Source organism: Bactrocera neohumeralis, chromosome 5 (assembly GCF_024586455.1).
Source record: "Bactrocera neohumeralis isolate Rockhampton chromosome 5, APGP_CSIRO_Bneo_wtdbg2-racon-allhic-juicebox.fasta_v2, whole genome shotgun sequence".
NCBI lineage: Eukaryota > Metazoa > Arthropoda > Insecta > Diptera > Tephritidae > Bactrocera > Bactrocera neohumeralis.
In genome coordinates, this window is record NC_065922.1 from 12,927,693 (window position 1) to 12,941,808 (window position 14,116).

The following is a 14,116-nucleotide window of genomic DNA, read 5'->3' on the forward strand; positions in this document are numbered from 1 at the left end:
AACAAAACCGAACAACATATTTACATTTATTTATATATGTGTGTATATGTATATGTTAGCTGCCTGTAGACACCGTCCGACATGAATGCATTGTAAATATGTACATATATCTCTGCTTATATTTGTTGTTGTTGTTTGTAAAAAATTCTATGTGAAAAATCAATAAAATCTGGGGCAACAGCTTTTACGTTTACGTACAACCACTCAAAGCGCTCACACCACAGCTTCAAGCGCGACCATATGCATTGAAAGAGAAAGGATAACACTCGACACAGACATAAGCATACACAGAAATATGTACAGTGTTGTGTTGAAAAAAAGCACCAACACTAATACACGCACATATACGTATGTATATGCAGTTACATTCATGAAAATAACATTCTTCATTGTTGCTGTTGGAAAATTACTCATGCTCGCGCTCTCTCTCTCTCTCACACTGCAATATTTTGCGATTGATTTATACTTAGCTTGCAGCAACAGTCAAACACTTACACGCACACATGCGCACTCTCACTCTCAATGGGAGCTACAACAGTTGCTCATTTGCCACAATGTGCTCCACAACGCCATTGAATGTTACGTATACGCCATGTAGACTCCATCCAACTCTGTTGGAGCAGCTGTGGCGCTGTGCTGCCTGCTGCAATCGCGTTTGTGTTGGTGTTGATTGTGTGTTAACGGCACTGCTGCTGGTGTTGGTACGTACGTGTTCATGCATGTCAGCTGCCCATTAACATAGTGACCCACAACAAACTACACTTTGCTTTGGGGCTGAGCGCAAGGGATGCTCAAAAATATTTGGCACAGAAACGAAGTGATGTCCTGCGAGTGCAGCGTGCGCTCGTGCAGCCACCACTGTGTACATAGCGGTTGTAATATATGCTAGTAGTGGCGATACCGAATATTGAAGCTGCGCTCCGGCGACTGTCGTTTACTATTTTGATTCAAAGTTTTTTGTCGCTCTTTGGGCATCTCGGCAGCGCGCTCTCGCAGCAATCTCTCGGTAGTGGGAGTGGGTTGCCCCGTGTGCTTTGCGTAAAATTTCATTGCCATATTTGGCGTAAAAATAACTGGAATTGCATTGGCATGTAGCGGCAGTCGGGCGGCTCGGCTGGAGTGCAGGCTTCTGCCCCTGCCTGCGACAGTCGCCAGCGGCAATAGCCGTGTGTGCGAGTAATGAGTTTGGGTTTTGCGTAACCTAATTTTATTTTTGCATTCGCTTTTTATAGCATTCACATAATGATGCTTCGTGCCTGCAATACCTTAACCGGTAGCCAGCATTTCGTGTATGTGTTGGTGCAGCTGCACTTGTCTCACTCCTGCAACGCCACGTACCCGTACATGCGCAACATCTCATAAACTTTTTTTTGTTTTTCTTTTGCTCACAAACTTTATTAAATTTAAATTCAACTTCGGTGCCTGTAAAACTGGCATACCTTTAAGTATTCGCCTCGTAACTGTAACGGGTATGAAGTAGTCTGGCAGAGTAGCGTTGACAAGCTTGTAATAGTAGCGGTAGTTGAAGCGACTTGTTGTTGTGGTTCATTACGTTTTAGATTACACATAAAAACAGCTGATATTTCGTGTCTGTATCTGTGTGCGTTGGTGTGTGTGCGCTCGTGCGTGTTTCACTTTAATTACACGATTTACCACAAAGTGCGGTGTAAAATTTGGGTTAAATTAACTAATAATATATCGAATGGTTAATTTGGGTGTGTATTTTGGCGTTATTTTTAATTTGAAAAATTGTGTTTTTGTATTCTTGTATGTGTAAGTGTGCTCATTTAATGCAATTTTATAAAAACACGTATAAGTTTTTGGAAATTGCGCTTATGTGGCAACTTATCTCAACTCTTTCTTAGAAATGTAGTGTTTATATTTGTTTAAGCATAAATTTAGCTTTAATTTTTAAACAAATTACAGTACTGAATCGATTGAAGCTTTCCGTTCAAAGCTTTATATAGTTTTTTCTGCCTAAAGCTTTAAAGTTCTTGTAACTTTTAAATTGTCTAACCACAAATTATAAATTAAAATCGTTTATAATTCTACTGTAGATATAAGTTCCATTCTAATACGGTGAAGATAAGGTGAAAATAACTCAACACTTCCTTCTTGATTATTATTGTCGAGGTATTTCTCTTTCCGTTACACGGGCATTGACCCAAAAAGTCATAGTTTACAGAAGTCTCAATTGTTACAGAGTTCAATTGTGTTCATGAGTATGATCTGAAAGCCAGAAACTGTTTAGATTTATTTGATTGGAATGATCTTAGTTTTTTATTGAGCTTCTAAAGGCTTCCTTAAGCTCGCTGAAATATTTGAGAAGTATTTTCGTTTTGTGCTTGGCCCATTGCTAAATAAACGATAACATTATTCCAAAAATATATAAAACTATCAGGTGTATGACTTCACTAATCCTGAAATATCAGCCTAAATGTAGGCAACGTTTTCTTCTACTTCCCTTTTCTTATTATGCTAGTAACTTATTTTAGTTTACTTTTGTTTCGCAAATAAAGTATGCCTAGCAGTTCAAAAATTTATAAAAATAACAGGTGTTTGACTTCACTAATACCGAAATATCAGCCTAACTGTAGGCAACATTTTTCTGCTCTTCGTTTCTCTTATAATGTAAGTAACTTACGTTAGTTGATTGTTGATTCTCAGGAAAAGGTTACCTGCCAGTCGAAAAATATTTTAAAATATCAGGTGTATGACTTCACTAACCCTGAAATATCAGCATAATTGTAGGCAACGTTTTTCTGTCCCCCGTTTTTCTTATTATGCTAGTAGCCTCCTTTAGTTAATTTTTGTTTCGCACACAAAGTCAGCCGGCCATTCCAAAAATATATATAAAATATCGGGTGTTTGACTTCGCTAATTCTGAAATATCAGCCGAAATGTAGGCAACGTTTTTTCGTACTTCGTTTTTCTTATTATGCTAGTAACTTTCTTTTGTTGACTTCTGATTCGCAAACAAAGTGTGCCTGACAGTAGCGCCATTGACAATATATGAATACATAATATTATATATTTAAAGCTCAATATAATTATGACTAGAATATACTACAGCAACAAAAGTATACATGGCCCTACCCTGCATTTCCACCATACTTTTTTATACAGTTGGAATTTCCATGTTCATTTATGTTACCAAAATATATCTTTATCATATATATATGTAAGTATGCTATATATGCATATGTATACCTACATATATACAAATAGTAAATTCAAGTGAATATGTGGGCGTCACACAGTTTGCTTAAATAATCATGTGTGTAGATTACGTTGCCTGCGTAATTATGGACTTGCATACATACTGATATACATACATATGTAGGTATGTGTATGGCGGTAATCACGCAATAAAGTTTATGGGCGTCTATCTAGCTTATTTATATACATAAGCCGCATATTTCTTCGTCCAAATTATGTACACATGTATCAAAAAACAAAGCTTTTGTAACGATTCGTAAATTTCCTTTGCATTGAAAACGTGTTAACCACATGCCGCTTTGATCAATGATGCAGAAAAGTTGCTGAAAATACTTTATTTCTGCTTATATAGTAAATAGTTAGTTGCAAATGTATAATATTATATATAAGAAACAGTCTTAGTATATAGTACGGTTCCCACGGTATGATACACTGGAGAAGGTCTCGATAGTGAGGCCTTAGAGTTTGTTAAAATTCGTGTCAAGTGCAGGCATTCTAAAGGATAACTACTCCTCATGGACCTAGTAGCTGAACTCCATCTAGTATTTGATATCTGGAGGACCCAAACTGATCTATGCGCGGCTCATTGGCCTACCAGATTAATAGGTTACATGGGTATCCTCGGGCAAAAGAGAGCCATTTTTTAACAGATTTTTTCTCATATAAAAAAATTTAATATTTTATTAAAATTTTTTTTGTTACAAACATAAACAATTAACAAAAAAAAATTTTAAATTTTTTAAAAAAATATTTTAAACCCGGCCAATGCGATGCCATTTCCGATAACTCCTCGGCAAAAGATGTGTTCGCGTTGCACAGGTTCTCAAGGCTGTATCTGCGAAACTATTACGCGGATCAACTTGAAAATTTAGCACACTATTCTAGAGATATTGTAAAATTTAATAAGACAATAAAAAATTCGATTTTTTGAAAGCCGTAAACCAATGTCACCTCTTAACCTAACCTAACCTATCCTAAATAAATTTGTCTGTTATTTTCTTATACAAATAATCGCCAAACATTCAAAAAAAATGTTGTTTGTTATTAAAAGAAATCATCCTAGAAATTAAAAAATTGCTTAGGTGAAAGTGCAGAGTTGCATTAGAAAAAAGTTCGAACTCCAAAATACCTATTTACTACCACATACATAGGTAATCATAATATATTTACAAGAAAAAAATATTTTAACTAAAAACATATTTTATGTAAATATAAATAAAATAAAAATATTAACAAGAAAATAATATTTCCAACTAAAATTAAATCTTATGGAAATAAAAAAAAATAAAAACAAAATTTAAAAATAATTTTATGTAAATAAATATCATCCATAAATGCAAAATTTTTTTTACAAATAAACACCACCCATTCATTAGCCACCATATTGCACAATAAAAATTTTCGTTTTTCTTTGAAAGCAAAAATAAAATGAACCATTTAAATTAATTCATCTGCCATGGGGTCCATCAAAAATCACATGCTCATTAATAATAATATTTTCGATATTCAAAAATTATTCGCTGCCGTATCTAACCAAACACAAGCAAACACACATGCGTACATATATATAATAATAAATACTAACAAAATTTGCGCTAATAATTTATAGAAATTCGCATTTAATCGGCAAGTCATGTCTAACAGAGATCTTTATGAAAATGTTTTATTTACGAAATGAGCACTACAAATCTTTTGGCTTTTCGTAAATAACGATTTTGGCACTTAATTGCTGTTTTTAATACACACACATACACACTAATACAGCTTATATAAATATATCATAGATTTGTTAAGTTGCCAATGCTCGCTTGCAAGTAGCGAGTGAGTGAGCAAGAAATCGACAAGCGAATTTGCCAAAAAATTGCAGCCATGCAAGAGCAAAAATAACAAAAATAGCCAAGTAAAACAATAACAACATGAAATTAAATGTGAATTACGATTGTCACCATTTAGCCGTTTTGGCTAGAATCATTGCGCAAAAATGTGGCGGCACCGTCCGCAGCTAAAAATACGCGCTAAAAATAATGCGAAATTCGCAAATAAATCGCCAGCCAAAAGGCGCGACTGCACATTTATCAAATTGAAAATGCAGGCCATTCGTAATGCCAAATGCATGTATGTACATGTATGTATGTATGTATGACTGTCATATAGTTAAAGCCTGAGTGAAATGTAAATAAACAATGTAATGTTGTGATGCACTGGCTGGAGCGCGTTGAGGAGCGCGGTGGGTGTGGGCAAACTACAAATAATATTTCTTGCAGCAAGAAATTTTGAATTTCTAAGAAAAAATCGTAAAGCCACAAATGCCAGGGTTAGCGATATCGTCAACATGCGGTTAGCATGGGGTCCAGATGCCTTGTGGTTGAATAGTGTGCGATTGCAGCGCAAATAATGGGTGTTTTGGTGTTTTATGAAGCAATTCAGAGAAAAAAATAAACTGATTGGACACTTTAAAACATTTAAATTTCGAAGAGCTTACATTTTGATATTTTGAATTCCAAAAAATATATTGCATAAGTGGGTAAAATCGCTATAAAATAAATATTCGGCTAAAATTAATTTGTGTAGTTAATAACATTTTAATAATTCCCTTAAAAGAATGTCAACCTGAAATTTAGAAAATATCATACTCACAAAATTATCAATCTACCATGTTTGGAACCACGATTTAGAGTGAGTTTGAGGTACCGCTATTTTGCACAAATGTACAAAAATGCGAATTGTGCCCTTCCCGAAGTCTCACGAGATTGCTACATTCGGTTTTAGCCCTATGATTATTCGAAAAAAATGTCAAATCTAACATTGAGCCTTCTATATCTTGAGAAATGTGTTAGTATCTCTGGAATTATGTTTGTTTACTTGTATAAATTATAAAATTTGTGCATCGTACGTCCTTTTTTGAACTCTCTTTTCACCATGACTCTTCTTACTAAAAATATTTATGTTCGAACAAAAAATTGAAAAATGAGCAGTGCAGTCTACGACTAACTTTAGACCCCCATGCAAACATTTACCTGCCAAGCAAAGCACTGCACTCATCCTTTCTGTCTGCTTCAAACAACTTCGTCTCTATCCAACGTGTAGACACCGCACCCTGTCCACTGCCACTAACACCAAGAGAATCTCTCTGTTCACCTCTGTGTTTTTATGTCACGCTGAGCTCTTATTATACAGATTTTCTGTGTCAGTGGCGCAATTCGCCTTAAAAATAGCCGAAAGATCGGACAGATACACAAAGGTGCAAGCAGCAGTTTTCGGTGCACGGTCTCTGGGTGTGTGTGTGTGTGTGTGAGTGGACTGTGTAGTTGATAAATGAAAGCAATATACAAAGGACTTAAGGAATGAAGAAAATACTGATATGCCAAATGAAGTGGAAGAAGCAGTAAAATATAAGCAGACTTATGTACTTGGCCGAATTTATTTATGTAATTTACTGCCAAATTGCTGATATTGTTGAAAAAATAAATTAAAAGATTAAATTAACTAAAAAAAATATTAAAAAATTTATATAAATAAAATAAAACTCTAAAAACGATTAAAAAAATTTAAGAAAATTTAAAAAATTAATACAAATAAAAATATATTAACAAAATTAAAATAAAAAAAAAAAATTAAAAAATAATAAATTTTATTTAATTTTTATATAACACATAGACTTATAGTATATACTTAGCGGATTTTTCGTAAGTAATTTACTGCCAAATTGCAAGCTTTGCTGATGATATTGTTGAAAAAAAATTAATTTAGAAAAATTAAATTAATTCAAAAATATATAGAAATTAATAAAAATAAAATAAAAACATAAAAAATAAAATTAAAAAAATGAACAGAAATAAAAATAAATTAAAAAAATTTAAGATAAAAATATATTCAAATAAATTTTTAAAATATTAAAAATAAAAAAATTTAATTAATTTTAATTTTTTTATGTACTTAGCGGAGCTTTGTTGATGATATTTTTGAAAAATAGAAACAAATTAAAAAATTATAAATTAAAAAAAATTTAAATTAATAAAATAAAATAAAAGTTAAATATTAAAAACATATAAAAAAATCAAATTAAAAAATTTAAAAAATATTGAAAATGAAAAACTAAAAGAAAAAATTATTGCAAAAGTTTTAAAAAAATATTGCACATATTACGTATTCGCTGATGTTATTGTTGAAAAAAATATCAAATTATAAAAACATTAAAAATAAAATACTAAAAAGTTAATTAAAGAATAATAATTTTAATTAATTAAAAAAAATTGTTTAAAAGAATAATAAATAAGAAAAATTAAAAAGATTAAATAACAATTAAAGGAAAAATGTTTAATAAAAACTCACATTAGTCTGGCAAGACACATATGTATATATTTACAACAATATGTTGCATATATTACGCATTCGCGGGAGGTATTGTTGAAAACAAAAATCAAATTAAAAAAATTTAAAAAAAATATTAAAAATAGATTTAAAATTAAATAAAAAAAATTTGAAAAAGGTTTAAAAACTAAAAACTAATTAATAAAAAAAAATAAATAATAAAAATAAAAGAAAAAAATTTCAATAAAAAAATTAAATTAAAAAAATTAAAGAAAAATATTAAAAAAATTATTAAAAATAGATTTAAAATTAAAAAAAATTAAAAAAGGTTTAAAAATTAAAAAATAATTAATAAAAAAAATAAATAAAAATAAACGAAAAAAATGTTAATAAAAAATCAAATGACTCTGGCAAGATGCATATATATTTATAACAACAACATATATTGCATATACTTACGCATTCCGCTTCTTAATTATCGAAAATATGCTTGTAAATTGCTCACAAAATTATCTCCTCGCAATTTGCCGTTAGTTGTCGTGTCTGCGGCTACACTGATATGGCAGAATGCGCGCGACGTAAGGCGCACTTTGCTATTTGATTTGCGCCTCAATTACAATTTTCGCAATTGTAAATATTTTTAAATTAAAATTGGAATCATAAATTTTCAAAGTTCATATATTTCGTAATTTCAACACACTGCAACAAATTCTACGACAACAACAGCTACCGCACAAGTTCATATATTACATATATTTATATATATTGTATGTATGTGGAAAGTCTTATAAGTGCCTTGTGCGTTCACGTGAGTTATTCTCTATAATTATTGTATTTTATAGTAACAAAGGGGCTTTTGTTTGACAATGCACTTCACATGCGATTTATGGGCGTCAATTTGATTTACGACACTTTTGCAGCTTCTATGTAATCAATATATGTATGTGTGTTATTGCTGTAGGTGCTGCTGTGAGTTGAAACAATGTAATAGCTATTCATTAGATTATGAATTGATTGGTTCATCGGTCACCCATAACCACACGCTGGTCATTAATACAGTGTAAAAAGCGTAAGAAGCAAGTGTGAATTCTATGGAATTGAATTTTATTTGTTATTTTAAGTTTAAATGAGCAAATAATTATCTATAAAAATTATTATATTTTTTTTTTGTTTTTGGAAGAGAAGACAATTATTATAATTATTTCAAGACTTTTTTTACCAGCGGCAATAAAATAAAAATTATTTTTGTTTGAGGTAATTAAATAATTTTTTAATATTTTTTTATTTCTTCAATGCTCTCAGCGATGTCTAGAAATTGGAAAAAATATATATAAATGTACAAAAATTATTTTTTTACAAATTAAAGTATAGTATTACTTATATTTTTCGAATTTTGAAATTATTAAAAAATCTAAAATTCTTGAAAATTGTTCATTTAATTGGAATTTTTATTTATTTCTTGTATTAAGTTTGCCACGATTTTTGTAACACCAAGGAAAAAATAATAAAAATGTATATAAAAATGATCAGCAAGTCGAGCTGATTGGTTTAAGCCATGTCCGTCTATCTGTTCGTCTGTATATAGGCGACCTAATCTCTCAGTTTTGGAGATATCTTTCTGAAATTTTGCACACGTTCATTTTTCCCCAAGTAGCTGATCATTTGCCGGAATCGCCAATATCTGACCACTATAGCTATAGCTGCCATACAAACTGAACGATCAGAACAAAGTATTAGTAGAGAAAACTTTTTTATTTTAAAAGGTATCTTCATGATATTTTGTACTGATTATTGTCTAAGATAATGGTACTATCTCCGAAGAAATTGCGTAGATCGAACTAATATAGCGTATAGCTGCCATATAAACTGAACGATGGGAACAAAGTGTATGTATGGACAACTTTTATATTTTAGGAGATATCTTCATGAAATTTGGTACCGATTATTGTACATAGAAATGGTACTATCTCCGAAGAAATTGTTTATATAGAGCTACTACAGCATATAGCTGCCATACAAACTGAACGATCGGAAGAAAGTGCTTGTATGGAAAACTTTTTTATTTTACGAGATATATTCATGAAATTTGGTACCGATTATTGTCCATAGAAATGGTAATATCTCCAAAGAAATTGCTTAGATCGAACTACTATAGCGTATAGCTGCTATACAAACTAACCGATCAAAATCTAGTTCTCCTATAGAAAACTTTGATATTTGACATAAATATCTACACGAAATTCGGCACAAACTATTACACAAGATAATGCTATAATTCCCGAACATATCATTCAGATCGGAACACTATATAATATAGCTGTCATACAAACTGAACGAACGGAACAAAGTGTTTGTACGGAAAACTTTTTTATTTTACGAGATATCTTCATGAAATTTGGTACTGATTATCACCAAAGGCAGTGGTACCAAGTCCGAAAAAATAAATTAGATCGAACTACTCTAACATATAGCTGTCATACAAACTGACCGATAAAAATCGAGTTAAAGAGTTTTTATACCCTTTTCTGCTATAATAAATACACCTGTGTAGGATATAATACACCTTTGAAGGATGTAATACACCTATGTAGGGTATAATACACCTGTATAAAGTATAATATACCTGTGTAGGGTATGTTACATCATAGAAGCCAAAGTTAACATTTTTGCCTCATTTTCCATTGTGTTATTCAATATTTCATCATGTCCAACCTATAAGTTACCTCCAAACAAACTACAAGAAGCAATAATAATTATTTACACAAATTTTAACAAGAAAAGTTCAAAGCAAAAAATAAGCCCAACTTACACACATTTAAACATGCCTGTGAGTAATGAAACGTGCAACATTTGCAAAAACATTTCTAACATCTACTGAAATGCCTAAAAATACCAGCCTCATACTTGCCCCCATTTTCGCGCTGAACCAAATTGAGCAGAAAGCTATAAAAATCCAAATTTATCATTTCAAAAAGTAAATATTTAGAAATCCAATAAAATTTGTACGGGCAGCGTTGACATTGAACGTGAACTCGCATTGGTTGTTTGCTTGATTTACATATTTCTTCGCGCTCATTTTTTTCCTCACAATTTTTTTCCCCATTTTTCAGCTTGAAACAATAAAATTATTTGTGAAATTCTTCCAAAATAAATTAAAATTACGAGTGTAAACACACGCTAGCTAGTCGCCCAGCTAGCGCACAATGAAAACAAAACACAAAGCAAAGCGTGTAAACAGCAAGCAAGCAAATGAGCAGCTAAGTGAGTAACAGCGGCAGATCCCAGCGAGGCGTGTGGGTCCAAGGCCAGAGGATGTAGTCAATGTACTCATAGGTACGAAATACGAAAGTCTAGCGAACAGACACAATAATAACAACAACAACAAAAGCGACAACAAACACATGTGCACCTACATTAATTGTAACGGTAGATTTGTATATAGATATTTGCGGGGGAAAATAGCGCACAATGAATTTCAACCAACGAAATGTAAATAAGTTTATTTTATTTGCTTGTTGTTGTTGTTGTTGTTACGAAATAGCATCATTTGCGCTTACACAGCCCACAGGCCAACTCGCTCATGTGTAGTCGCATAAAGAATGCTTTAATGAGCAATAAAATGGCGAACAGCGAGCACTGCAGAGAACATTTCAAAGGCGCACTATCGTCCACCCTCTCTGCGATAGCAATATGTGGGACCTCATGGTTGTATGAAAACCGTGCAAACAAATAAACAGCAACGCTGGCAGGTAAATGCACAGAGTTGTCGAAATTTTGCGCAAAAACCGCGAATGGCTAATGTCGACTGCCGACGCTGACGTTCGCGGCGGACGGACAATCACTAAACTCACAGCGACTTAATAATTCAAGCCATAAGCAATTATAACGGCCTGCTGCTGTCCGCCAATGCAAACTATGTGTGTAAATAAACTGAATGAACGCCCACAGCGCAAATGGTTATGCCAGAGGCGCACACACACACAAACACATACTCACACACTTGCCGAGAGCCGCTAAGTAACTCGCACTCTCATTCCCCGCGCTCATTTCGCTTTGTCATTTGTCCGCGTAGATTTGGTCAATTACCGAGCGCTACGCCTGATTGAATGGATAGCAATGCAGATTTTCATTTTCATTTTCATTTTAGTTCCCATTGAAAACTGTGCTGCCGTGGCCAACGCTCGCTCGCTCGCTTGCTCGTCTGTCGCGTTCGTCAACAGCGCACATAAATTTTAATAAAAAAAAAGCGAGTTTCAAGTGCATAGAGTTCCGGTGGGATTGCCGTTGTCGTTAATCAGCAAGCAGCCAGCCCTTCGAGCGGACGCGGTTACGTATACGCCTCGGTGTCTGCAATTGTGCTTGGGAAAAAGTTTACAACTTACATAATAACAAAGCGCGGCTCACAGGCGCGTGTGTTTGTGCGCGACGCGAAAATATACGCTCATGTAAGTGTTTGTGTGTGTGTGCGTGTAGTGAATTGAATGAAATTGAATGCGTCCTCTGCCAATTAAACGTTTTAACGCTTGAGCGCGTCACTCATACGCCCCGCCGGATGTCTGTGTGCCGAGAATTCTGTAGTACTGCATGTAGCGTAGTTTTTTCTAATTTTTTCTAATGTGCGCGATTTTTATTTATTTATTTTTTTTTTTTTTTTTTTGTGAAATATAAAATCACATACATATGCAATCACGCTACCCCTTTTGTGTGATCTAACAAATGATCTGTGTTTAGTAGTTGCTAGCTGGAGGGTATTGTGCATCTACACATGTACATGTATATGAATATGTGTGTATAGCGGTGTTATTGTACATTGATTTAATCAGTAAACACACGTTAGCTCGTAAAATCGCATGAATGAGAGGTTTCATTGTTGCGTTGCCAGCTTGAAAATGCGGAAATGTGCGCTCATAAAAAAACGCAGTTCTTAATTGCATTAGCGTAACTGTCTACTTTTGTTTTGAATTTCATTTATTTCTGAAAATGTATGCTACTATTGCGTAATGTGGAGAAATATGAGAGTTTTTCGCGATATTATAAAATATTTCGAAATATTGAAGCTCAGCATTTGTTTACGAAACAACAAGCTATTCAACTTCAGCCTGAATGTAGGCAAGCTTTTATTTTCTTAAATAAGAAAATCAATTAAAATAAATGTGAGTTGCCTATATTTAAAATACATTTTTTAGGTGATTTTTAAATATGTGATCACTAGAAATCACAAATTTTAAAGCATTTAAATTATAATAAGGCTAACGGCTTGTTTTGAATGAACAAATTAATGAAGGAAAAAATTTAAAAAAATGTCAAAATGCTAAGAAGTGAAGCTAAAATATTAAAAAACAATAAAATAATGTCAAAAGAGTTAAAATCGAAACTTAAAAAATAAACATAAAAATTTCAAATAATAAATAAATTAAAAAAATGTGATGAAGCTACAAAATAAAGCTTAAATAATAATAAAAAACCAAAAAAAAATCGAAATAGTAAGAATCGAAATTTAAAAAATAAACATAAAAATTTCAAAACGCTAAAAAGTGAAGTTTATATAATAAATAATAATGTCAAAACGTCAAAATAGTAAAATTCGAAACTCGAAAAATAAAGAAGAAAAAGGAAATATTCACAATTGTATTATTATAAAACTTTAAAAATTTATTTTAATCAAAAATGTAATAAAAAACGAATAAAAAAATAATCAAAAATATTTTAACAGAAATTTTGAAACAAGTATTTATTAAAAAATAAATAAATCAAAATAATTAAAAAGAAAAATAATAATTTGTAGTCACTTCTGTTATACATACCACATATTCTGAACAAAATTGAATTAATGAAAAAACTCAAAAACACAAAAAAACATATATTTTGAAATCCATTTAATTTTTTTTTTTGTAAATAATTTTCAAATCAATTTAATATTTTGTAATAATAAACCGAAATAAATGAAAAAGTTAGTATTTTAACAACTTGAAAAAAAGTTAATGGCAATATGTCTATAAAATTTACACAAATATTGGGTAGTCGAAAAAGTCTTTTCGTATTTCTAAGCAAACTTCAACTTATTTTTTTATATTTATAATGAACTTTAATAAACCAAATATGTACCATTTTGGTCGACCACTTACCATTTCCGCTAGAGAAATCATTCCATCAGTGTAAAATTTTTCTGATTTCTTGGCGAAAAACTGCGACAAGTAATTTTCACAGGCTCTCTCTTGAAGCCAACTTTACTCCATTAAGAGAGTTCTGCATTGACTGAAATACAAGTAAATGGCCCGATGGTGCAAGGTCAGTGCATGCATCAAAACTCACCAGCCACGCTCTCCCAGTTTTTTGCCGAGTCATCAAAGATGTGTGTGGTCTAGCGTTGTTATGATGGAAAACGAAGTCCTTTCTGTTGATCAGTTCTGGCCGTTCTTTTCGATTGTTTGCTTCAATCTCATCAGTTGTTGACAGTAGAATGTAGAATCAAACGTTTGACTAGGCTGGAGCTGCTCATAATGGATGATTTCTTTCTAATCCCACCAAACACTATAACCTTTCGAAGCGTCAATCCTGGTTTTGCGACCATTTGTTGAGCTTCACC

At 32.2% G+C, this 14,116-nt stretch overlaps 1 protein-coding gene across 9 annotated transcripts in view; it reads left to right on the forward strand.

Moving 5' to 3' along the window:
- Positions 1 to 14,116, forward strand: part of LOC126759883 (protein Tob1) — a 52,109-nt gene that overhangs the window by 19,770 nt on the left and 18,223 nt on the right. Inside the window, exon 1 of one of the 9 annotated variants that reach the window (XM_050475065.1) lies at positions 11,693 to 11,975. The exons of the other annotated variants lie outside the window; for them this stretch is intronic. The gene's annotated coding sequence lies outside the window, so the exon portion shown is untranslated. Of the gene's footprint in view, positions 1 to 11,692; positions 11,976 to 14,116 lie in introns of those variants that run through there. 9 annotated transcript variants of the gene reach the window in all.